The sequence below is a fragment of the Seriola aureovittata genome, chromosome 8 (assembly GCF_021018895.1).
Source record: "Seriola aureovittata isolate HTS-2021-v1 ecotype China chromosome 8, ASM2101889v1, whole genome shotgun sequence".
NCBI lineage: Eukaryota > Metazoa > Chordata > Actinopteri > Carangiformes > Carangidae > Seriola > Seriola aureovittata.
Window position 1 is genome coordinate 18,041,029 of NC_079371.1, and position 25,285 is coordinate 18,066,313.

Here is a 25,285-nt window from a genome sequence, read left to right on the forward strand (position 1 = left end):
ATGGACTGTTGTGGTGAGATTGTTTTCTCGACTCACCATAAATAAGTCATTGAGCATTCTCATGCAGTGTTGTGGTTTGGAGAAATTCTACCAAGTGACCTCTGGTCACTCGCTCCATCTGTCTGTCTGAATGTCTCAACAGATTATGGATGAATTTGAACATTTGGAAGAACTATGACGTGCCATGAAACTATTAAATGCTCAGGATGATTCAGCTGACGATCAGCTGATGATGCATGACAATGGTGAACTATTGATAACTGGGTTGGATGGTGATGATTAAACATACTCAAGTTATCACTGATTTGCGATACAGTGTATATTACATTATGTTTTATCTTAATTCTGTGTTCTGGGTTTCACTTGGCTGGAGGACAAACCTCCCTTTAGGGACAATAAATTAAAAGTTGAAGATGACACAGTGGTTTGCCAGTGGTGTGAAGTGAAACTAGGAATTGGAAAGATATTTCCAGTTTAGAGGAAACCACCTTGATAATTCTTTCAGAACTTGGTGTAATGGTGGGAGGGCAGCTCCATGGTTTGCCATTGCCCAAATATAGCTTAGACTGTCCATCTGGTGTTGTGATATTTGAGAAAGTTATTTAAAATGGCGAGAATTTCAACAGGCGCATTTTACGTCTCCGTCCAGAAGCAGTCGTGAAGCAAGTGAACATGTGTTGATGGAGCGTGAAAGAATATAATCATTTCTGGTCCAAAATGTGGAACTGGAGATCTTGTTAACTGCATGGTGTTGGCAGTGTTTCACATCTCCTGAATACCACTTAGTATTCAATATTCAGCTACATTTCAATCATTCACTACACCTATACACATGATGGTTTCAGTATATTCAGATGTCCAAACACACCTCTGTATCCAGAATTTGTTACAGCAGTTGATGACTTCATATATCTTTTCTGGCAACCGAACATATGGCCAGTCTCTCTTTTGCCAGACGTCTCGCTGGGCAAAGGTGCTGTTCCCAGCTAAAGGCTGTAATCTCTCTCACACCTGGCTAGAGTGGCCGTGGCCAATAACTGGCTCGCTCTCAGGCTCATCAGTCTGGCAGACAGTAAATCAGCCTAGGCCCCTGCAGGAGCCCTGAAGCTGAGCTGCACTTCGCACACAGCACTTTATATCTAATACCTTCCTGCAGGCTTGCCCCTCTGTCGGAGATTTACTTGCTTTGTGAACATAAGTACGTGAATGAAGACAGTTGGGTATATTCTCAAATATACAAATTTTTTTTCTTCCACGGTGCTTTGCAAAAGTCCAAAGCGTCATTTTTTATCATTTATGATGCAGGAGCAGATAACAGCCATACCTTCCATCCAGAGGGAACGGTTTCAGCTTTTCTAAAAAAGCGGAGTGATTACTTTGAATGCAGCTCCTCTGGTAGTCTTTTGTCAGAGCATCTGAGAGAAACTGACACAAATTCCTTGTGTTTCTGCCGCTGCTTGGTCCTGATGTGTATTTGTTATCAGTTTGTTCCAGTGCTCATGTGTGTATGTGTGTATGTGTGTGTGTGTGTGGTGTGTGTGTGTGTGTGTGTGTGTGTGTGTGTCCGTGCGTGTGTGCGTGTGTTTAAGTGGATTTCTTTCTGAGCCGGATGTGGAAGCCTGGTATGACAAAAGCTTACATCTTCAGACAGACAGATGTTCCTCTTCAGATAGCGATCTCAGCACAGAACATGGCTGTGCGAACAAAGCTGTCTCCTGTGATTATGCTCCCTATACAGCCTGAACCTGGGGAATACTTTATGCACGGTACAGTCAAGACCCAGCTGATTGGAGTCACACAGAGTTAAATGATTAATGCATTTATGACAGTTTTCTATTTTTATATCTACCACTGTGGCTGTTTGAAGTTTATGTAAAAACAACAAAAAAAATAAAAATCTGTGCCGACTCACCAACTTATTTGCGTTGTTTTTGCTGTGAGTTTCAAAGCCCACTGAGATAAGAGAGTGGAGGATATGGCAGCTGGCAGAGTGGAGGCTGTTTTTGAAAAAGAGAAACTTCAGAGCCACGTTTAATCTCCACCTTCTCACCTAAATCATCCCCAGCAGCTGGGAGAGGACGACCTGAGCAGGTGATTACCAAAGGCAGGGGGCAAGGATGTGCCTGAATCACACAAAAGAGACACGGCCCAGCTGCCCTAAAACGCAACTGATGTGACACTAGTTTGAAAAGAGTAAACACATGCACGCGCGCACACACACACACACACACTCAGAGTGTTCAGCATTCATCATTCACTGACAGACGGCATCAGGGTTTGGGTGAGTGAGAGCTGATAACTTGAAGGGAAAAAGGTGAGGGCTTCAACATCTTTTCAGGCTGACGAGCCGCCTGCCACACAGTGATGCATGGAAGAGACAGTCTTAATGTGACTAACTGCCTAAGGTTTTGGCTCTCAGAGGAGGCTGCAAGGCTATACTGTGATGGAGATGCAGTGAGAACAGAAAATCTCATTGTGGGGGGAAAAAAGAAAATCTCATTGTGAAGAGAAAATCTGTTTATCTGAGAGTGTACGTTATACCCCACAACTAAGCCATTCTCCCAAAAACATGCACAATGTTGACTGTACAATGTTGCTTGAGACAGTGCTTCATGTCATACAGCCTTGCCGGTAAACACTTTTATCTGAATTTGAAATTAATTTACAAGCCAATGATTTATTAATCTGTCATGTCATGGTGCAAGTGCTACATCATATGAGAGTATTTTTCTTAACTGAGAATTACTTTTTTTTTTTTTGATTGGAATTTTCTTTTAAATTGGTTGTATTCTTGAGCTTGACTTTAAACATTTTGACTCCTTGAATTCAGTGATTACCAACTACTCCTGAATGCAGCTTGCAGGTAGTCAGAGTTGGACACGCAGCCCTGTCAACGCCCATTACAGTACAGTATCATGATGAGGTGAGGTCAGGTGGGAATTTTGGTTGTGTTTTAAATTCAGAAAAAGTCAGCCACTCTGGAGGGTTCCTTCTCGTGTCTCCTCTTTATTTTTGAGAGATTGCACTCTCAAGAGTTTTTTTGCAAAGTGATAGCACTTTACTTACAAACTTACTGCCATTATAGTTTGTAAGGAGAGCAGAGATTTATTTTTTCCACCACGTTTAAAAATTAGATTGAATAATTTCTTATGTTTTTATGCTCATTTTTATGCATGATATGTAGCTACCTTGTTGTAGTTAAAAACAATCTTATTTTCAAACCCATCTATCCAAAATCTCTTGTAAACAGGGTTTTGTCCAGTGGTGGAAAGTAACTGAGTGCATTTACTCAAGTACTGTACTAAAGTTAAATTTTGAGGAGCTTGTATTTGGAGCTTCTACTTCACTACATTTCAGAGGACAATATCGTTCATTACTCCACTACATTTATCTGACAAGGTACAGTTACTAGTTACTTGTCAGATTTTATAGTGGAAAGAAAAACAAAAAAACATTTGATCAGTTTAAAAAATACATCACATCTTATGACCCATTATATAATTTCATAGGTCTATATGAGTTGTTGACATCGCCGCTAAAAGAGACAAATAACATCAATAAAATTATCCAATATATCCCAAAAAAGTCAAAGGCAGATACAGATAGAGAAAGCTCTAAAAAATAAAAACACGTCTGCGTATCAGAATTTTTTTCTTTTGTCCATTAATCATCTCACGACCCCCCAGATTTATATAGTGACCCTTTGGAGGGGCCCATCCATCCAGGAAACAGGACCAAACTAGGTAACTGTAACTAAAAAGTATTCCAGCTGCAACAGTAACATGCCGCTTACAAGCAGATGAATCAGTATTAATAGCGTAATATATTAATATATTTTCTGCAGAATGAGTACGTTTAATACTACTAAACTACATTTTGCTGTTAAAACTTCTGGGCTTTTACTTTAGGGGGATGTTAAATGGAGGACTCTTGCTTGTAATGAGGTATTTTTACATTAGGGTATTGGTGTGGTAATGGTTTACTTTTACATGACGTCATAAAGATGTTTTCTTCATTTCAAAAATAATCACATGAAAATTGTTCACATGACCACACGTCACTGCTCATTATTTCACATAATGTTTTAATATAGTTCTGAGGGACACAAGAGGGACAGAGATCACTGTTTCTCTTTTACTTTACACTATGAGGACAGTGTCCAGAGTTTCTTGTAAATATGAAGTTATATTTGCATTTTTTCATGTCTAATTAAAGAATTCCAGTTCTATATTTTTCATAGTAACGTACCAAAACGTAAAACTTGTAGTACATACTAATACTTCACATTATATGACACAATCTATTTTATCATTTTATGGAAGGAGTATCCTCGAGGAGACTACATGAGTCTGTATTTTGGCCAGTGGTGCCATCTTCTAACGTCAAGTATTTCAGCCCAGAAAACACACACAGCTCTGACAGCCGGAGATTTGCAGTCACAACTGGGACTGTACAGAGGAAAAGGGCAACTTTGACGTATTGATGCAGAGTGGGGGCATAACCTGTTCTGCTGCCACTAATCAATGTTCACTTCAACTTTCAACATTTCCGGAGCAGAGCAGAATCCCATGTGTGCCAGCGCCATCTGACTGCATTTCTACGGTGCTTGTGTGTGCGTGTGTGTGTGTGGACGCCAAGATGGCTGAAATTTGTGACTGTACTTTCTTCTGTTCAAACGAGAGGTGAGCTTTAGTGGCCCTGTGCAGGTGCTTTTAATGATCTTGGTTTTATGGTGCTACGTAAAGCATGACGTTAGAGACGCGTGACAAGAATGTTGAGGAGGCAAAAGGAAATGGTGCACAGCTTCCACCTCCTTTTCTAATCAGAGCCCTCCTGAGCTCCTCCCAGTTCTTCATTGCAAATTTATGGCTCTTGCTGAATGCGGGCTGAGCTGTTTTGCATATTACCCTTCACCCCCTGGAGACAGCACTATAGATCATAGATTTGTTCAATGGTGTGTAACTGGAGGAACTATACAGGTAAAAACGAGAGAAGACAGAGCAGATCTTAGGAGACTGCACTGTTTTCAATTCTAGATGGAAATCAGTGTGAATTTAACAGGGAAATGTAAATAAATTTCAAAATTCAAACTTCACAAAAGATCAAAGATTAAATGTTGGTTTACCTATTATAAAGCCTAAACAGATCAAAAACATAACTTTGATCATGTTGTACCATCACATTCCTCCTATATTATTAGCCTGATTCAACTTTTATACAGCTTTCCAACAATTTCTTCCAGTATTCAAGGGCATAAAAACATCTGTTTATCATCATCTGAGAAACCTGTGCGTGGTAAAAGCCAGTTATTAAACTCAAACAAACAGAGCTAATCTATAAACCACAGGATTAGAAGTTGTCCTACAGCTTTAAAGACGTGTTTCATTCTTCACTTATCCTGCTGGTTATAGGCTCTCTCAGCACAAAACGTTTCATTTGAAATGAAGAGCAGCACTCTGTGAGTCATCAAGTCATCTCAGTGCGTCAGCATATGAAGATCTCTTCAGAGTTATTAGTGAGTTTACATCATCTTGTTGAACTGAGAACAATTTCCTGAAATGGAAAGTAAAGGCTTCTCATTTTCATTACAGTGCTGTAACAGTTCTTATACCATTCCTCATTTACGTAACTCTCTATAAATCCATTTACTGTACTCCCAAACGTCACGATGGACATGAAGTGTGGCTGTTATAGAGAGGAAGTGACTCTGTCATGTTACCTCGTGTCTTGTATTATTTTCGATTTCGAAACCTGATTCGGTTTTGTGGTGTAATATGTTTATTTTGGTCCGATTTAAGCTGCTGTAAAGATTATAAATAGAAATAGATAGATAGAAGAATTCATAAATATAACATATTTTGTGAACACTGTTGTTTTAAAAGGTAAAATAAGCTAAAATATAAAATAATTTATTTATATATACAGGGAGAACATACAAAGTGCCAGGCCCAGGATTCAAACCCAGAACCTTCTTGCTGTGAGGCGACAGTGCTAACCATTTCACCACTGCCACGCCGCTCTCTATATAATGTAATATATATATATATATATATATATTACTTGAGCTGGACATGATAACATTAGCTGATTCTAGGGCCATGAAGGACTGTGTAAAAATAACTGCAGCGGAGAGGGGGCTGAATCTATAGTTCCTCTTAGCATCTCAAAATAATAAAGCAGTACAAAACGCTTAGCAAAGCATTAGCTACCCTAATTTAAGCATCATTATGTTAGTGGAATGACATGTTCGAAATTCCAAAGTATGCCAATAGCTGATTGTGATGGGGCAGAGAAAGAACTGCTGTCCTCTGCATGTGACAAAGCATGAAGTTATGACCCACTGTGCTTACTAAAGGTGTTAAAGCCATCATTTGTAAGTTTGATCCTTTTCGTTTAAACAATGTATTTTGCTAGAGAAAGCTAAAATAGAATATAAACGATAAATATGCAGTGAGAAAAAAAAAAAAAAGACTCTTGCCTGCACTAGGAAAAAAGAAAATTACATTTCATACATTTAAATTTTCCTTCCCAATTTTCTGACACTCCCCTCCCCCACAAATCATTTTCGTACAGTGCCTTTATGCTAGTGATACAGGACATCAAAACCCAATGCATTCTTACACAGTGCTTCAATAAATCTTCATCAAACTCCTTGATTTACAACATAAAATCTATTCAAGCAGAGCTTCTTCCTTTCTGTAGGTCTTCAATGTGCTCAACATTTAAAAAGGTCCTCAGACTGTGTTTCTTTGACCCACTCTGTGTAATAGCTTTCTCTGGATGACTAGTAGACTAGATGGCCTCAAGCTCTGCAGTGGGCTAAACCTGTTATGATGCAATGCTTTTACCACTTCCCCTTGAGACTTGACTTTTAAAGAGTTCAAGGCAGTGGCCTCTGAAATATAAAGTATTAAGTTCTAGTTTATGTTACCAAGTTATAATTGGCTACAAAGAGACTACACTGCAGTGCTGTACAGTATGTCAGTGGACGCTGGTTCTCAGTGTGCTGTGAGCCACCCAGATTTCTAGATTTCAAGTACATCATTTATAAATATATGAGAGTACATTCAGGTACAGTACATGGCTTGAATTTCATGGGTTGAATAACAATAACAACCATCAAATGGAGCTTTACTGTTGTAGTTCAGACGGACACTGAACAGGCTCTAGCTGATGATCTTTTTCTAACAGCCAGCCTGTTGTGGATGCAAATCAAGCACTGAATATGCAGTATTTTTCCACTCTGTATGTATGTATGCATAGAGATGCGTTATTTCTGCATGCATATTTCAGAGCAGCAAGTCCTCCAAATTAAACGTCAAAAGGATTTAGTTACACATGCTCTCTAGAACAACACTTGTAATCATTTTCTGACCTAACGCCACTATCGGCAGGGTAACACCATATATCTGTGTGTTCCCAAACCAATACAAATTACCTACAAATAAAAAGTTTTATCATGTGACAATGCTATGGTTTTGTTTAGGTTTAGGCACAAAAACTTGGTTAGTTTGAAGGAAAGATCATGTTTTGGGATAAAATAAGCATTTACAGTGAAGGAAACAATGTGCTTTGGGTTAAAATGATCACTTGGTTACAATAATAACAGTAATAATTAATGTTGTTGGCTGGAAAGAGGAAGTACAACGTTTTGTTGAACATTTATTGTTTGGAGCAACTGCTGAATGATTCTGATTCTTCCTGGGAAGACAAGTCTCTTTCAGGGAGTGTTGGAACATGTACAAAAAACTGGAATTTAAATCTGGGTAATATACAACCCATATGAACAAAAGCTATTGGAATTTAAATGTAAACAATACTGGGGATTCTTTAAATGAAATGTAAGGTGAACTGAGGGGAAATGCATTATTAGTAATTGATCCCTTGTCAAATGTACATACCATCATCAAAGAAATGACAGTAGATAAAGAGAAGCAGGAGAGTTACTGAAATAATCTGCAGCCGAATATCAGTCAAACTAAACTAAACTTGTTTGCAGCACTCAAAGTAACTGTATTTGGAAAATCAGGTAAAGGTTAAGCTGATTGTTTGTAATCAAAAGCAGATCACTACAAATTATAATTGCAAATCATCAGCAACTGGATGTTTCTGCCTTCTACACTGCAGTGCTTTGTTGTAGGCCACAGCAAAGTACAGCATGAATAATAGTCATTTTCTCAGCACGGAGTATCTAAGTGGTGGTGGTGCGGGGGTGTATTTTGGGCACTGTTTGACATTATAAGAGAAAACGGGGGGAGAGAGTGCAGTGAAAGACATAGTTAGTCACAGGTGTTCATGGGCGCTGACGTAAACTCCTTATGCTGGTCACCGGGTACATTCGTTTAATGAAGGACAGATTCCAGAGCTGAGATGAGTGGGCTGTAAAAGACACTATGAGGTATGCACTTAGGTAACAGTGGATTCAAATAAAAGGGTAGAAAACATTGACAGTAAATACTTCATATAGATTGCCTCTGGACATTTTATCCGTGTTGATGTACACACGGAGAATTATCCTCCTTTTTTCCCTTAACTATTGAAGTGTTTGCTCCGTAAGAAACAGCATTACATCTCTGCCAGCTGGACAAAAACTGCTTTTAGGAGCAAATCAAAACCAGAGTCTCTTGTTGCTAAAAATCAATAAAAGCAATAACCCTACAGTTGTTTTTTATTGGACCACAAATGATACCACACTATTCCAAAACAAAACTATTTGATGATGTAATCGCTTTTGTAAGTGCACTAAACTATTAGCTAACATTGTCTGACTATGAAGAGGTAATCAGACACAAGACAGAATGAACTGTATGTCAATGTTTTAGAAATTGATTTATTTGTCCACAGTTTTGCTTTGTCAAGTCAAACCATAGAGCATTGTGGTAGATGGATTATTTGTCTGGTTTATTAGTTAAATGGTTAATTTGTTGGATTAGGCTGAAAAAGGTGAAGGTTAAAAGAGCAAACACTTGCATTGTTTATCAGGTAAACGCGTGGTCCTTAGTGTGTTGAGTCTTATTAATTTAAAGGTGTACTCCATCCATTTTATGTCACTTCCATAAATTTGAAAGACTCACAAGAGGCCCTAACATGGATAAAGCTCCAAAACAACAGGATCTTACAATGTCCATAATGCAGCTGAATAGTGTCATCATTAAAACCTTCCCCTTCTTGCTTAATGCCCAGTTCTTCCAAACCCCACAACACCAGTCTGTAATGCAGACGTTCTGTTAAAATATTAAGTGTAAAGCTCAAACTGCGACATCGTCAGAGTTATTTTTTCAGAATTTGAACATCTCCTCAAGAGCTACAGAAAACATAATACAGTTGTTTTCACAAGCTGAGAAGTACAATTAATGAGCATTTGCCTTAGCATTGTGCTCTGAGTGCGGCGAGGCTCTGTGTTTGTCTAATGAGAGCGACTTTTCCACTGAGTGATGAACTAAACAGTTAGTGATGCTATTATTCACAGTGGTAGAAAGAAAAATGTCCACATTCTTCTTGTATCTTGTAAATGTAGCCAATCAATATGTAGTAATTATATTGTACAAATGGTCCAACATGCATCAGGTAGACATACATATAAGGTACACTTATATCACTCAATATCAAAAGTAAAAGTACTCAATGCACAAGACCTTGAGAGTCTCTGTGCGTGTTATACTGCAATGCAATGCATTACATCACTGGGTTATTATTATTGATGCAACACTGTTGTAGGTCAAAGTGGAGTCAATGTTATTTACTGCATAAACTGTTGCATATAGTTTCCATAACAATGTGTCAAATGTTTTTTTAAAGTTAAAAGTAAATAAATGTATTCACACAGCAGCACAATACTTCAGTAAATTAACTGATTTTCCATTGTCCTGCACATATTTCAGGCAGCATGACAAATTGTCAAGCTGATAAAATTAGCACACCGGTTATTTGTTTTGAATTTAAATGCAGAGTTTCAAATGGATTAACACTGCAGTCCTTTGTCTCACAAGACCATTTTGTTTACAATTTAAAATATCTCTCAGGACACTGAACGTGGATGTGGAATCTGATATTTTTCTTCCAGATCTACAGTTTTGAATATCCGGAGATTAAACCTTAAGCTGTTTTGCTGCGCTGTGTTTTGACACAAACAAGCACAGCACAAACGCTGAATCCAAAGGCCTGCAGGGGACATCACCACATAAATTATTAATCCATCCAACTCCGACTTAAGTCTTATTTTGATTTCTTAAAATCTTGAAGTTGTGGTAGGTTAAAAATCCAGCAAGCTGTTGTTGATTGTTGGTCTTTATGCATGTAAAGAATATCCTGCTGATTCATTCATTGGAAGCTTCACAGCAGCTAGACTTCCATTAGTCCATATTACAATGATGTGTTTATTTAGATTCTTTGTGCACCTGTGAAACCAACCATGACTGAGCAAATATTAAAAGCTTGGTCACAAAAAAATAATTAAATAATGTTATTATAAAGTTAGGTGCACTGTTGAAACAGCCTGAGCTGAAAATTATTTTGGTAATTCGGATAATTCCAAATACAAGCAAGTATCAGGTCTCTCAAGCCTGAAACCAATTTTACCTTAGCTCTGAGATGTGCAGGGAATTAGAAATTGGTAATCATCCAACAAGCCCTCATCAGCACCACCACAGACTCCCTCACACACACAAGACTGGATCATTATTCTGAGAAAAGAGTACATTAATTAGATGCCCACCTTCCTATTCACTGTTCTCCTTTAGGCCTGTTTTTCCTTCTGTATTCATTAGGTAATCATGTATGATTGTCCTGGGGTGTAAACATCAAGCTGCAAAGTAAATCATCATAATGAGTCTAGTAAGGTCGGCACACCTGGCCCCCAAGGGAAAAAATCAGTATAGCTTCTGTAGATTACTGGTGAGGATTATTTAAGTTATTCCTATAAGTACAATGTATTTAAAGGGCTAATGGAGTACATGGTAAGAAGAAATAATGCCCAAGTGACTGTATCTGATTTGTGCTGCTGGTAAGAAAGAGAAAAAAGTATATATAATAATGTCAAGCCAACTTTGCCAGCTGAGGGAATGTTTGACATTTCCGTTCCAGCAGTAAATGGGATTTACACCCAGAGGAAGAGATTCTGACATTGTTGGAAGCTTGTGTAAAGCACCGGTGGTCCCCAAGGAGTCACACTCACACCACAGCTGCAGCAGTGAAAGGGAGAAGGACGCCTAGGACAATATGTTTGCAACCTTATCTTGCTTATCTGTTTGCCTGTTAGGAGGATATCTCAGAAACTACTTTAACAGATTCCAACTCAAGCAACAGCGCCACCATTTGTCCAAACCACATAATGTCATGGCTCATGAGCTGAGAGGCATAAAATCCTGGATTCCTTGCAACAGAGTAACATAATTATGATTGGCCCCTGGTGCAAATATTTTTCTTGTGCCCCTACCCTTATGACCAAACACAAGCGCAAGATCACAACCACTGAGGATAATGGCTATGTCACCATGGATATGCTCACCATGTTACTCCCATCCTGCAAGCTGGCCTTTGATCAGCACGTCGGGCAGCAGCCTTATTGTCAAATTTATCAAGTCTCCTCTAACAGCCTGGACTCAAACCACCACTGCAACTATCAAACATCCGAAATAGCTTTAGCCAAACAACACTAACAAATCAACACAAAGCTTAAACAGTCTGTCAGTAAGCATAGAACAAATAGCCATCAAGAAAAGCACAATCATAGGTCTACACAGTATGAATGAATGGATGACAGCACCCGATCACACTATCATTAAGGGATTTTTCTTTAAGGGATTCATCATGTGTGACACAGAGCCCACACGTTGTCACACACTGATTACAGTTGCTGCGCATTTTCCAACTCATGAGAGGAAACTATCAAGTTGCTATAGATTTAAATCCCTGATCCCGCCCCATACAAAGAGAACCTGTACTCACCTATTAAAAGTTCATCCGCCCTCAAAGACATTGACAACACTGCGCAAATCCAGACTCTTGCCGCTGGTGTTCTGTTTTGATAATGTAGCCAATCCAGCTACCGTTAGCTTCCGGTTGCACGTAAACATTGCTAGCATTCGATAAACTTGAAGCATGGTGAGTAAAAAGTTATCTAATGTCGTCAGTTCAGCAGTAAACTCATGCTTTTCTCTTCTTTCCTTCCTCTCCTGAGCGCTGCTTTTTTTGTTTGGGCCTGCTAAACATTACGATGCTAACTGGTCCATTAGCTAAAGAAAACTCGCTTCTCGCTAAAAGGTTGAGAAAGAATTTGACGTAGCTCACGTGGGTTATCACAAATGACACCGAGCAAGCTCATTGTTCGATTGGTAGATTAGGATTTCCCAGCAAGCGTTACTTCGTAATTTTTGGGAATGAAGTAACCAAATTAAATAAGTGGTGGGTAGAAATAGTTTTTATTTCTAATAAAACATGCAGTTTTGAAAAATTTCAATAAAGGCAATAAAAATATAAAAGACTTAAAAGACTATGACTCAAAACCATAAGTGTGATGTGGCCGTGACAACCACTGGTCTCCTGTGAGGGGTCTTCTTCAGGTCGCATCTATCTTGATTGCCATGCTGTAATAGTGATGTTACATAACCTATCCCAAACCTTATATAGAATAGTAAATCAGGTAAATAATCTACATTGAAAAAGTAATGTATTTGGCTTGATAAAACTTGTCACATGCATGTGGGCGTGGTCTATTTGACATAGACCTGACATATATAAACAGACTGAGTAACTGCAACCTACTTTTAGATTACATATACATATATGTACTGTATGCAATCCTGCACAATTTATTTTAAAAAAGCATTTTAGAATTAAAAGGGGCGGGGGAACAAGCCTTAAATATAACGCTGACATATTATAACCCTATAAAGTTGATATCATGAAGCATGTTAGTAAGCAGTTCCCCATTTACACATTCAGGATGTGCTGGAACATTCACTTGTAGTCAGTCAGGTCCTTCTCCACGTTCACTGTATTTTCTTTTACTGATACAAAGATACTTTACAATAAAACATTTGAAAAAGGGATCTATAAATCTTGAATAAGCCTTGCAGTTAAAATCAGAATGACGTTTTAGGAAGTCATGATATCTGTAGAATCCAATAACATATTTTGTGAGACAGTAACTACACTGTCCCGTTAAAATAACAAATTAAATTTCAGGGATATGAGCTGTTTTATGTTCTCTTCATTACTCCCTCAAACGAAGTTCACCCTCTCTCTCTCTCTCTCTCTCTCTCTCGTCCTGTGATTTCCACGGACATTTGTGGTGCCTGCAGACCTGTCAACCTCTCACTCCCACTGAGCAAAAACTGGCTGCAGAGAACAACCCCTGGAGACGACCTATCTTAATTAGCGAGTATTTCTTTTTCCAAAGTGAAACATGCCACAGCAGAGGCCACAGAGAGAAAAGGCCGACCCGCAGCTTTCCATTAAAAGCTTAACCGGGTTAGGAGCTAGCAGGAACATCTAACAGTGGGGTGATCAAAGGTAGAGCACACAAATCAATGTGTACTGTACATGTGTGAGCACACACTTCTTGTACAAATGTGTGTGTGCAGCTGTGCACAGGTGCTCACACATAAGGTACAGTACAGGCTTGCATTAAATAGGAACCATTTACACTTGAAAAACAGCTTGGACACTGAGATGCCACTAAGCCTGGACACTCCAGCAGGTTTATTATGGCTATCCAAATTCAAATAGCTTCCACTTTTTTTCTTGTTCACACAACATCCAGTGGTTCCATCAGCCACAGCCACATGTTATCTAGCAGAAGAAAAAGCCTGAGCACCTGCTCTTATAACCACACAGCCTTGGAAGGCATTAGGATGCATATTGACAATACAGGACCCTGGGCAATTACAGGCCTTATCTTTCTGCCTGACAAACAGTCTGCTTCATTATGGGCTTTTAGCTGACACCTTACCTCAGCCTTACCCATTGAATCATCACTGCTAATGCAGAAAATGAAACGGCTAAGAGGTTTGTTAAATATATCTGAATTGTTTGACCATAATTTCCCTCCTTAATAGTCCTTTTAAAGCTTCCATTAGTGAGCAGATGCAGTGAATAACAATTGGAGAAAGGACATTGGAAGATGTAGGGGAGGAGGGACAGGTGATGCATGAACTTCCAAAGGAAAGCAAGATGCATGGTGGTTTGAAATTCTTTCAAGTATATTACATTTACTAGAAATAAAGTGGGATCTCTTTCCAGGATAAGTGTGTGGGGAAAAAAATGTATTTATCCTTTGTGTCAGAAAATTCCTTGTGCATCGTGGAGCTAGCTTTAACTGCAGTTAAAACTGGCTGACGGCAAATGAACTGCATGCGGTGGTCAAAGAAATGCTCAAATAGTGTATTTCATTTTTGGGTATAAATGGTTAGGGTTAATGGGGAAACGCTTTTAAATGAAGATAGTAAGGGGTCCTTATTTTTTTACTCAGGGTGCCCCATGAGGGTGATCACGCTTCTTTCTGTTGTAATTACTTACCAGGGTGCTCTCAAATGTCTTCATTAGGCAGTGGCTGTCCATGGTTCTGAAATCTCTTCAGGACCCAGTTCACTAAATGATGAATGTGAGAGTGCTGATTAATACCTCGAGCTCCTCACTGTTGTTGGTGTGGACGTGATAATGTGCAACTACTGACAGTGACATGAAGGGTTTTGCTATCATATTTGCCTCAGCTGTGTCTACTGTGTCTGTCTAATGACACTTCAGGACTAATCATTGTGGTCTGGTCCAATCAGTCCACCTCACCAATCATTCAGCAATGTGATTTTTCTTTATGTTCCCCTAGCTTGGTTAAAAATTGAGGTTCAGACCCATGGGCCAATGAGTTCTAATTAGTGATGATAGCTAAATGTACCTGCCATGAGGCATCTTGTGATGTTACTATAGTAACACAGCAGGTGCCAGCCTTGTGGGTGTAGTGTTGATATATGGATGTTGTGTACAATATGCTACACATTAATTAAATATGACACGCACAAGCTCAGATTTTCAAAGATAACAACATGCTCCTGACTTTAGGTTTTTGCATTATATATGTTTACAACTGCTCACACCCTAGTTGACCTGGTTTGAGTTTAAAGATTAAAATGGGCAGCAGTGGTATTTTTGCAGATAAAGTAAGCAAGTAAGAATCAGGTGTGCATGATATGACCAATCTTCTAAAGGAGCACAGAGTCCAGGATGTGTTTGCCCTGGTATTAGAAACAACCTCAATGGAGAGACGTGAAGCGGGTGGAGGCAGAGATGAGATGGTGCAGACAGACAATGTTTGGACTGGACAAATAAAAACCTATACAGTTTGTGTCTAGGGAGATGGAAGGAGCCGAGCGGGTGGAGAATGCAGAGAGTGTTATGCAAGAAAATAGTCTGAATGTGATGGACAAAGGGTCAGGCTCTGTTTACTGAATATACAAGTCAGATGATGGATGGAGGGCAGAGGGATAGGGGAGATGAGTTAGGACAAAAACAGTGGCGAAATAAGCATCGTTTATTTGTGTTGAAGAAATCGGCAGGAAAGAGAGATGAGGGGACAGAAAGGTGAGGAGTCTTATTAACATTATGATGTTGATTAATTCATGGTACCAGGTGGTGAAAGGGCCTGACTATCTGACTGGCAAATCACCAACTAACCTGGCAAGACGTTCAACAATCAGCTGGCTGAACCTCAAACAGGTTCACAGTTCACTTGATTCTAACAAATGATTTCTCAAAAGACAAAAACACCGGACCAACATGGAGATCTGACAATGCTATTGAAGAACAATGAAGCTGAAGCATCAACATTATTATAAATCATCACGCACTGAATGATCAAACGATTGAGTTCCTTACTGCACATCTGTAAATGATCCTGCTCTTTCCATGAATAGTTTCTTCCGAGAACAAACAAATGTATTGGGTACTAAAGTCAATAATCTATATCTATGCATGAAATCAACCTCCTAATCCTCACTCAGACCAAGAATAGGAAAAGATTGTCTATAATTATATATATACAATATATTATATTTGACTGATAGAGATCAAAATCCCTCCCAGATCTTGTTTCATAGCACATACTGCCACAACCCAACAGGAATCCATTATAATCCATCAATAAAAACCACAGACTGTATATTTGAGAGCATGGTGTCAACATGAATACAAATGTAACAGACAATGGTGACAGATTCCAATGTTGAGGGAACATTTATTAACACAATTGATTGTTATTCCATCACAAACGTGTGCGACTATGGCCTCCAGCAAATACAATTTCATCAACATCTTTCACAACTGTGGCTTACACCAGTGATATCCCTGATGCAACTGGAATGACTCATGAATGTGAGACAGGCAGTAAAAGTCATAATGAGGACTATAGGATGAGGATTGATAGCCTTAAAAAAAAAAAAAAAAAGCAAATATAATGGGCATGCCATTGGTGAAACAGCATTGAAAGATATACAGTAGTTCAGTATTCATTAGTGTTTTGTGTGTCACCTTCTAATCTCAATATAATGATTTGCTATATGGTGCCAGACATAAAAAGACAAATAAAAAATTCAACCATTCTTATTTTTTCCACACTGTCGTCAATATTTTTTTTATTATAATAGTGTGTCTTGTGAATGACCTTCTGAAGACAATGTGACAATGTCAAAGCGCTCACTCGTAGTGATGAATCCACAGAGAATGATCGCCTGAATAGTTTCCCTTGGCTATACACAGCTTTATGGCAACTTTCTGTTTCGTTCTCATGGAACCGTTTTCGGCCACAACTGGCAGCTGTTTTTTTTTTTAAAAAAACAAAAAAGGTCTAAAAACCAACTGTACACTTACTGCTCAGCATCACACAGCAGACACACTTAGCAAGCAAGTGGAACATTTAGCTGCTAAAAAAACAGATATTTCCTTGCTTTCACCAGGTGGCCTGAAAAATGAACGCGAATGATGCTCAACTTGTTTACGTAGTGTCCAAAAAAAGTTATAACTTATTGCACGTTTAAGGTTTTAAACCCATTCCAAAAATGAAGATCTCATTATTGTCTTGTGTCTTTAAATAGACTTATGAAATTTTTACTACTGATCATTTTTTCTCTGTCTTACACTATCTGCCATTCGCCGCTTGAAAGAGTAACTGCCGATTAGTAAGTGTGACTCAGTGTAAAGACGTGAATAGTGAGAGGTCAACAGTGTACTCAAATTTCCACAAATCTTTGAATTGTTACCCACCCCCCTAGCATTTCCACTCGCTCTTTTGTCCAGGTCTGTGTTGTGTAAGTGCTTTTTTGACTCTTGCTGCTAAAAAAAGCTCCAGTGTCTCCAAACAAACCGTGTCCACAGCAGTTAGAGTCTTCCATGGTGCTGGCACGAGAGCAGCTGCTATGTGCAAGCTAGTGAAACATTTACCCTTACTATTACAGTAACCACCACTGGGCCTTGTAGGTGCTAATTAAAATCCTCCTACTTTTCTGTCAGAACTGATTCTTATCTTGGATTCTATATTCAACGTGTAAAACACAATCCTCCTGGGTCAGTTGTAAGGAGCAGTGGGAGACCATTATATATGAGTTCTCCTGGTTCCAGTGAGTCTCCAACTCTTTCTGCCTCTTGCGATCAATGCTGCAGGCTGCCTGTCTTTGAAACGTATCATCTGTGCAATTCTGAAATGAATGTGGATGTCATTAAGCCCATTAAAACTGGAACACTGCGCTCGACAAGAGCTGAGTATTTCAGTCTGTCTGTCTTTAGAAAAGTGTGGTGAAATATTAAATTACAGCATGTTTCAGTGATTTGAGTGACATTAGTTACTTCAACATCATATCATGAGACCTATACTTTAAATCAGTGCAGTGTGAGTGTATTTGCATGCCCAAAACACCACATAATGGCAAAGGCATCATAGATAGGGATTCCTCAATCAAGCAGTGAGTGCTAAGAGTGAGTAAACAACAATTAAAATACACACAACATGTGTATATATTTTGATTATACTGTATTGTCTGAAGACAGCTTAAATATCTGGACCTGGACATAGTACTAGTTGTCAATTAGTCTCCATCATGTTCATGATTACTGTCATAGCAAGAATTTACAACCAGTACGGGGACATAATGTTTCAGTCACCATGGACACCAGCTATCACCTTAAGCATCTTAATGCTTAAACAAGTTTAATCCTCAAATAACAGTGTTGCTGTCCAGCTGCCAAACCAGAAAGGAGATAGGAAGAAGACCTAAACACTGTAGACTAACTCATTAGCTTCCTCCTCCTCACCCTCACACAAACAGACACGCCACATGTGCCATCTTTGTGTCATCACACTGATGACATGAAGGTGGCGCGATACACATTCCTGTCAATGGTTTTGCATTTAGGTGAGTAAAACTGAATGTAGACAGAAGTAGTTGTTTATAAAAAAACTCCACAGTGCACCTTTAAGGTTGTCCAAATTGTTAATAAATATGTTTGAATCCTGATTAACCCACCGTTTGTTGATATATATTACCATTCACTTTGGACATAGAAGTGCACTTGTATAAATAACATAACATATCATAACATTACATTGCAGGGCCATTATTGGTAAAAGACTACACAAGGTACCTTTAATGTTTTGACATTATCAAAGGATATTGCACTGGTATGTAGTGGAGTCACTGTAGGGCATAAAAAAGAGGAATTCATTTTGTTTTGTGTAAAAAAACATTGTGTACAACATATTTTATCACTCGCTTTAGGTAAATCAGGGGACAATGATAATATAGCCAAGTGTTAATGCACAAATGTGCGCATTAGCATCGGATTAATAGAATCTATACACAGTGTTTGACTGTAGGACTTGTGCAGATACATGTGCCAAGTTGGTCCAGTACATCTCAGTTGTCTTGGTTATTGAGAATCAGGAGGTTGAGTCTTGTAGTGATGGTGACTCAGGTTGTTAAATTAGTCAACTGGATATATTCAGTTGAGTCCAAATCACATCGGTAACAATGAAAATAGGCTGCAAACCGCAAAAGATACGAAAAAAGTTTAAAAAGATCAATTTAAAAAAAATCAGTAATCAGTGCTGAATTACTGGAAATCAATAATGTCATATGTAGATGTCCTGACACCAATTTGTGTAAAAGTTTTATGAACATTTAAGGGGTCAAGCACACAGTTTTTCATGTCCTGTAATAGTGTAGATGAGTGTTTGAAAAAAATGACTTTGACCCATGAAAGTATGCAAACAGCCTGATCAACAGCAAGTGAGTAATCCATGTGAGCACCCTTATTAGAGAGTGTGCCTATGATCTCATCTGTAATTAGAGCAAACCTATGTATAACAACACATAGTCAGTGGCAGAGAAGGCAGAGTCATCATTAGAGACTACAGGACATGTATCATTTGTTAATTAGTTTATCAGAATTTATTTTGGTGGAATTTTGTAGAACTTACAAAACAGAAAGTGTCATGTTTAGTCAAACATCATTTACACTCTCGTTTTATAAATTATAAACAGAAATGGGTTTTCAAGTTCTTAGCAGTCGGATTAAAAGTGGTGTTCAGACGTGGCAATATGAACAGAGGCAGCACAATCTCAGTTTGAATTTCAGCAAAACAGCTGAGTCATGTAGATGTGAACTTAATGTGTTTAACGTTACACATTTCTTTTCCATTTTCAGACTATTTCCCCCATGCCAGCAGTTCTCTGTGTTGCTGCTGTACGACAGTAACAAATTAAATCATGTTCAGCTCTACAGTACACAGATGAAACAAACAGTTGCTGTCACATTGGGCCTTCTAACTATTAACTGTCCATTTCCATGTTTCATTTCAAATCTGCAGCATCAAATCAGAACATCACAGTGTCATGTCATCCTCACTGCCTCATACCACAAACAACTATGTTTCACACCTTTCAACTGCCTTGTAGTACATCATTACGTAGATGTCATTAAAGACTTCCCTCCATTTCTGCTTCAATAGCCCACTGTGTTTCAGAGTTCTGTCACAGATGGCCAGCCAATCAGTCAGCATCGACTGACTGTGACAAGCTTTAACTTCATTTGTGTTTGTGTGTCACTCAACAGGTACACACTCCATCAACCAGCAGCTTGAGTGTGTGTGTGTGTGTGTGTGTGTGTGTGTGCGTGTGTGTGCGTGTGTGTGTGTGAGTGTGCGTGCACATATGCCTGTGAGTGTTTGTGGGAGATCCCTGCTTATGAAAAGAACCTCCTGTCCACAAGTCAGCATTCAGAGATCGTAAGTACACTTCTATCTTCACCCTCTTTTTATGAACCAAAGCTGCACCTGGATCTTATCTCTGCATTAATATCACTCTGTGAGATCGTTTATAAAGTAGAAAACCTAAACCCCTTTCAAAGCTAAACGGACTGTTAGACAGAACATTAATCATGTGAATAAAGCTCTCAAACTCCTTCTCTTTCAGTTTGATCTAACAAAAGCATATTAAACCTAATCTTAAAAGGATTAAATGCTAAAACCTTTATCAATGTGAGCCATAGGCAAAAGCTATAGAGTTAAATTTTTCTCAAATGCATAACCTCTTTCTCACTGACTGATCATGCTGCTTTAATAAGCCATTTAAAATGAGTCATGTATAATTTTTCCCGGTGCTGTACCCTCTAACCTTCTCAGTCTACATGTCTTTCTCTTTACCACCACGAAACATAACTTATATCCTGTTAGAGGTTATGAATCGTGTTTTGGTATAAAGCCCCCGTTGTCATGATATTGCAGAGAAGGTTTGATGACACGCGCAGCAGCAGTTTGTGTCTGTGTGTGTGTGTGTGTGTGTGTGTGTGTGTGTGTGTGTGTGTGTGTCCTCTGCAGCTTTCTGCTCACATCTGCAATTCTGCATTGATTCCATGCCAGTGAGCAGAAAGCTGATGCAGAGTGGTGGGTTCTCTGTTAGAGCCAGGTACATCAGCCAGTGGCTATTGCCATAACAGGATGTGTGTGAGGGAGTTTAATAATGCTGCAGGGTAAATGACTGCAGTCAGTACAGTAATCACATTTGCTGCAGTCATACGCAATTGTGTGGAAAAGTACTGTGTATGCAATTAATATACAATTACGATTATTCCCGTCTTTCAGTTTTAGAAACATTCATTCTTTGTTGTATTATTAACACATTTTGTAACAAACACTGCATTTCACAAAAAGGAAATCTCAACAATTGGAAGCTTTACTTAATTAGCATATGAAACACAATGTTCTCAAACATCAAAACATGTTGTTTATCCCCACAGCGCTTTTGGATTATAATCAACTCACGAGCCCACTTATTGTCTCAGAGAGGTGGCCACTTACGCTTGTTAGAACCTCCTCTGTGCTGAAACCCTGCCACATGTTTTATCACCTTGCTTTTCCAACAAATGAATATGTGTCCGTGTCAGAGGAGACTGAAGTAAGAAAGCCTGATGTGTGTCATACATTTCAGCTGGTCGTGGGGAGCATGCTGAGCTGATATTAACAACATCTTGGGGGAGATGTTAAGATTGTAAACTATCAGGCCTTGTCAAAAATCAGAACATTTGCATTCCCACTGCAACACGGCTGGATCTATTTGTAAAAATGTCATGTTGTCTCTGCTGCAGAATTCATTTCAGTCATCACATACACTGCGGTGTTTCAAGCATTCTCAGTGTACTGTGTGGACTTGAGCTACATGCTAATGGCAACATGCTAACATGTTCACAATGAAGGTGTCATGCTGATGTGTAGCAGGTATATTGTTCACCATCTGAGTTTACCGTGTTAGCCTGGTAACACTTGTGAATTATTATTAACACAAAGCGCAGCTGATGGGAATTAGTTTTTCAGGTGTTTGGGCAAAATATAAAACTTCATAGCAATCCAGTTGTTGATATTTTAGTCTGGACCAAAGCGGTTGACTGACTGATCGGCAGACTGACCCACACGCCAGCACAGCCAATATGTTTCATTTAAATGCAATCAATTTTAGATATTCTCTCCCTAGTTTCACAGCTGCACATTGTTGCAGCGAACAAATAAAATGCCATTCTCAAATATCTCAGTATTACCTCTGGAAGAGAGAAGCCAGAGTCCTTCACCACTTCAGAGAGATTTGAGCTGTGCTGAGTGGAGACCCGGTGTGCCTGGGACAGACAACATAGATGCAGCAAAAAAGAAAAAAAAGAAAAAAGAAAACCTCTGCGATCTGCCAGGGGGGATAAAAACAGCTACTCGAGCATATGGAAGGTGTTGCCATCAGGCAAAAAGAGGGAGAGTTTGTTTTTCACCTGCATTTTTATGTGTGTGGTCTGCATAATGATGATTCTGCTGGAGGACTCGTATGTGATCTGTTGCCCGGCCTTTAATTATTTCTGACTGCATCTGAACATAAAACCGGTGGAGAGGAATAGCTCAGACTGACAGATCAGGGAGTGATTAAGCCTGAGGTACAGATAAGCCACTGTTACATCATCAGAAGCACTTTGGAGACACTTAATAATATGCAAATGTAACTAAGCTGGAATTTATTGGACTCTTACCTTACACTTTTTGCGTCTCATTTCTTCCTAAATGATTCATAGGCTGATGCTGATTCTGGGATAAATGTGGGATTTACCTGCAAAAGTCCGTCTAAGATTTAGCAATATGAGAAACTAACAGCAGCTAACCAAGAGACCATAGAGACATTGAACTGTCTGAAGCAGCCAGATGCAGGCCAGAGACTTTCTCCGAGGCTGTAGCCCTGTATCAAATCTTTTCCAAAGGGTTTCATCAAAGATAGATGTACTTTAATACAGTGAAGCCATTTAACACCGAGTCTCAGCCTCAAATGACAATCCCCTCCAGTTAAGAGGTCTCTTTTACTCTTTTGCTACATTACCGATATGGGAGCTGACCTGATTCAATGGTTGTATTGATCAAATTGATTTAATAACAGTCTGCCATTTGACTTTATACTGTGGAGATCTCTCTGTCTGAAGAGTCGAGCTCTGCTGCAGAAACATCAGCGCATTTCCCCCGTTGCACTGACTCCAGACACCCTGTTCAAAGTCGTTAGAGCCAACATCAGTCAGGGAAACCCATCAAAGGCCAGGCTGGATTTCCTAGTGGGGAGCATTTACCAGTTCAAAACCAGCAGACTGATCCTCAGCGTCTGGTAGATTCCTCTTATCTAGACACCGTAACCCTTGTTCTCCTCATCCCTGTCCTCTCTGTGCATCTTGACATTTACTCTTTGCTTTCTTCAGCTGCTCTATCTCTACTTCCCCTTCCCTCAGTTTGCTGTATACGGTGGATACAGCTTGTTTTTTTGTTCTTTTTCTCTCCTGCTCCTTGTAGATGAACATTCTGTGATGGTGAGCTAACAGCAACCATCAAACACAGTGGATTTTCTTATCTCCAGCCTCTTGAGCTGAGGAGCTGAGGCCCCCTCGGATGTCTTTCTTCTCTTGTTCACAGAGATACCAACTTCTCTGGGGCACTAACACAGCTGAGCTTGTGCCAGCATGTTGATATCAAGAACTGTGTTAAATATTTAGGAAGAGATCACAGTTGCTAATCACTGCTGGCAAAACTGTGAAATTGCAATCAGTCATTCACAGGTAGACCGTCCTCTTATTTAATTTTTTTTTACTTTGAAAAGTAGACTGAATTTAAGCCAGGTCTTATTCTCAAATCCCTTTTTTCTATCACGGTGGGAACCTCATGCTCGTTAGATAAGACAGGATGTGTGTGATGACACAGCTTACTTGTGTGTGTGTGTGTGTGTGTATGTGTGTGTGTGTGTGTGTGTTTGTGTGTGTGTGTGTGTGTGTGTCTTACAAGTGTACATCAGCATGTGTGTGAACATCTCCAGTCTCATCAACATGGTACTCGTCTCCTGTCACAACACTGTCTGGCAATGAGCGGCTCTGTCACATTGGATGACACAGCACTCCAATTAATCACAGAGAAGGACCACTAATGAAGTCATTATGTATTCTGAGAGTTTCATCGAGACATCCACATTTCGCACTAAAGAAATGACTGATACAGAAATACACGTAAAAGGCTTAAAGGCATCGTGGTAATGGATTAGTTGAAATGGAGTTTGACAAGTGATATATAGCTCTCTACAGGAGGTGGTTGATGCAAAACATTAGCCTTTCTCTATAAGCGTTTATGTCATTTAATTTCTTTTGCCACTCTGTTGTTAATTTTGTCATCACCTCTTGAATATTACTTAAGAGTTTTTTTTTTTTAATCACCTCCAAGAACAAAGTGCTGGAGCCCCTTCCACCCCAGAGAGAGTTACATCATTGCCAAAGTGAAATCTGCATCCAGAGGCCGAGTATTCAGTAAGACAGGAGGTCCGTTTCGAAGAATGCAGGCTGCTCCATGTAGCTGATGCTTGTCTGGGAAGGTTTTAGTGTTATTTGGTTGTAAAGCAGCACATGCACATCCTCATAAACAATGCCAGACTGAAGCGTAGAATGATAAATTCTCTGTAATTTGAGTGCGCAGAGCGTGGGCCGCAGCACACCAGTATGTCATTTTTTCCCCCCAACTTTTAGAAAACGGTTTCACCCATTACTCACACTGTGTATTTTGTGTCCTCAACAGAAGTCGTACCAATTCGAGTGATGGGAAAACATGATTAAGTGGCAACCATCAGCAAATTGATTTTCAGCAGCCCTTTAATGCTGTCATGCCAAATTCTCTTGAAATGTGGCACCCCAAAAAGATAAACCTGCGATGCAAAATAATATCAGTGTTAATTCTATTGAGGCTGTTATATTGGACTGTTGCGTTAGACTGAGTCATACTGTAATATATTGTCTGCTCATATACACAAGGGGGATTACAGTATATGTGTGGATGTCTGGATGTACAGTATCTACTTTCTACAAGTACTGCACAAGTACCACCATTTAACATTTTTTGAGAATCAGCCTCAAGGGAAGCACTCGCTCAACTCATTTTACTTTTAGGCTTATAGCTCTTCAACAACTGTGTGCAGAATGAAATTAATTTTCCATACATTCTGGGTCATCCTGAGTATATTATGTCAACCTTTGTGAGCTCTCTCCCTCTTTGCTTTTGTCCGCCTTTTTCAATGTTTAAAAAAGAGTCGCACAATACCTTCTAAAGCACCTTTCAGGAGATTTTAAATATCCCATATTGCAGTCCCCAGCCTGTAGGTGTCATTTTCTGTCATGATGACTGATGAGGCTTAAACTGCGCATATCTACAGTTTTCATACTTTGAAGGATAGTGACAGATTTTTCAATACATTGATTT

The 25,285-nt window shown here is 39.2% G+C and overlaps 1 protein-coding gene and 2 long non-coding RNA genes across 4 annotated transcripts in view; 1 reads left to right on the top strand and 2 right to left on the bottom strand.

Moving 5' to 3' along the window:
- The window catches only part of LOC130173941 (uncharacterized), a 29,232-nt gene extending 16,983 nt beyond the window's left edge, over nt 1-12,249 (bottom strand). The window contains exon 1 of the long non-coding RNA XR_008828524.1: nt 11,947-12,249. This is a non-coding gene — a long non-coding RNA (uncharacterized LOC130173941). The remainder of the gene's footprint in view (nt 1-11,946) is intronic.
- LOC130173940 (uncharacterized) overlaps nt 1-25,285 on the bottom strand; it is a 131,775-nt gene that overhangs the window by 75,124 nt on the left and 31,366 nt on the right. The gene's annotated exons all lie outside the window — the stretch shown is intronic.
- Nucleotides 1-25,285, top strand: part of frmpd3 (FERM and PDZ domain containing 3) — an 82,680-nt gene that overhangs the window by 17,572 nt on the left and 39,823 nt on the right. The window contains exon 2 of one of the 2 annotated variants that reach the window (XM_056383510.1): nt 20,098-20,269. The exons of the other annotated variant lie outside the window; for it this stretch is intronic. The gene's annotated coding sequence lies outside the window, so the exon portion shown is untranslated. The remainder of the gene's footprint in view (nt 1-20,097; nt 20,270-25,285) is intronic. 2 annotated transcript variants of the gene reach the window in all.